Here is a 2261-nt window from a genome sequence, read left to right on the forward strand (position 1 = left end):
TGCCACCTCTCCCCGCCCTCGAGGATGAGTCGTGGCTGGGGGGGGTGGGTGGGAAGAGGGAGAGGAGGTGGAGTCGGGGGCGGGGCTTCGGTGTCGCCACCTGGTCTCTGGGGTTTCTTTCTTCTGCTTAAGACAAACTTCTTCTTTCTCTGTCCTCTAAGCTGCCTCTCCCTCCCGATCCCCTTGGGGCGACTAGAGACTCAGAAGGCCACCTCTCTTTGCACTAACTCCTGACCAGTCTCACTCCCCTCCTCCATCCCACACACACCCAGTGAATACTTAAGCTAGTTGATTCTACCTCTGAGACATGTCTTATTGACAGTTCCTCTTTCTCAACTCCATGGCAGAGTCCAGCATACAGATGGTGTTTAGACTTTTGCTTGGACTCTGACTTTCTGCTTGGACTGCTGCAGTAATCTCCTGTTTGGACTCTTCCACTCTTCCCTCTGTCTAAACCATCTCCCAAACAGCAGCAAGAGGGATCTAAGATAGATACAAAGATAGATGATAGATAGATAAATATTCCTGCCATTCTGCTTAACCCCTTTCAGTCTCAGCTGAACCTACAACCCTTTAGCATGGTACATAAGGCCTTTGGCAATCCTCTTCAGATGCACCCAATACTCCCATCAAATAAACTGGCCATCCATAAAATACAGTGGAACCTAGGACAACTCACCACTATTGGTTGCCCCAAATACTCCTTGAAAAGAGGCTACATTGTCACCAACTCCCATAGGCCTCTTGGGGTATTATTAAAGATAAAATTTTCAAAATTTAACTTTAATTTTGTTCAGGAATTAAGAGTAAGGTGCAATGGCTATGATCCCAGTCCACAACTATAAAGCCCAAAGAATTCTCTCTAGTTGTCCCAACCAAGCTATGACATGCCAGTAGATATCCCTTAGGCTCAGGCCTCTGATATCTTTGCTCAAAGATTTCCCTTACTCTATAATTGTCTTTATCTCTCTTTGGAATACGTACCCATCTTTCAAGTCCCCATGGAAATGCCATTTTTCTCCATAAACCTTCCAGAATTTTCCATGAGAATTATTAATTCCTGCTCTATCACCATAGAATATAGTTTATTCTGCTTTGCAATTCTTCCTAAGGTAATCACTAATCATGTGTATGTCTTCCTTTCTCTCCTGCCTAGACTATAAATACCTCAGAATTAGCCCATAGCTGCCCATACACTGCCTGATCCAGAAAAGACACTAAAACAATTTGATGAAATGAAATATTTCCACTTATCAGAAGCTCTAAGTAAGCCCAGAAAAGATTCTGGAAAGGGCCTCATATAACAACTACCTTCCCTTCACCAGCACATCTCCATCTTGACCTGGCCATGGGTTGCTTTTGCAAACACAAACTGGTTAGGCAGCAGAGCATTGCAAAAGGACTAACGCTTGTACTTCCCTTGCAGGTCAGACTGGTTTGTGGTACAATATGTGGTTGTGGAAAATGTAACTGGTATAGCTCATATAAGAATTGAGCATAGAAAAGTATATGATGCCCATGGAAAATAACTGAGTTTCCAAATGCAGGTGTGTCTCCTTGATTTACGTGACATTTGACTCCTATTTGCTTCAGGCTACCCTTGGGCTCCACATCATTTCAAACCTTGCATGTTGTCTGTTATAAAACATTCTTTTTCAAAAGTGGGCATCTGTTATCTTTTAAGGTATATTTGCTTTCTCCTCAATTATATTACAAGATACACCATGGCAGGGTTTCCTCATCCCTAAAATAGGGACAAGAATCCTTGGCCAACACAGCTTACCAGGCTCTTAGGAGGCTTTAATATGATATTGTATATGGTATATGTGATAATGTAAACTACAGGATGCTTTTCCAACATGATTTCTGTTTTATTACATTTTAAATATTCTTGATGTTCTACAACTTAGGCATGTGTGTTTCGGATTCAACCTTAGGAATTAACAGGCTTTATTGAAAATTCCTGGGGACAATGCTTTAGATCATGGTCTCCCAAATTTGCCTAAGGATAAGAATGATCTGGATCCCTTGTTAAAAACAGATTCACAGGGGCTGGGGATATAGCTCAGTTGGTAGAGTGCTTGCCTCACATGCACAACACCCTGGGTTCAATCCCCAGCATATCACAAAAGGGAAAAAAAACAGATTCATGGACCCTACCCCAGACCTACTGAATATAACTTTCTAGGTGAAAGAGAAGATCAACAGTATAATTGAGAATGAGAATGACACCAGGCGAATCTAATCCCAGATGATCGGGC

Source organism: Marmota flaviventris, chromosome X, assembly GCF_047511675.1.
Source record: "Marmota flaviventris isolate mMarFla1 chromosome X, mMarFla1.hap1, whole genome shotgun sequence".
Classification (NCBI taxonomy): Eukaryota; Metazoa; Chordata; class Mammalia; order Rodentia; family Sciuridae; genus Marmota; species Marmota flaviventris.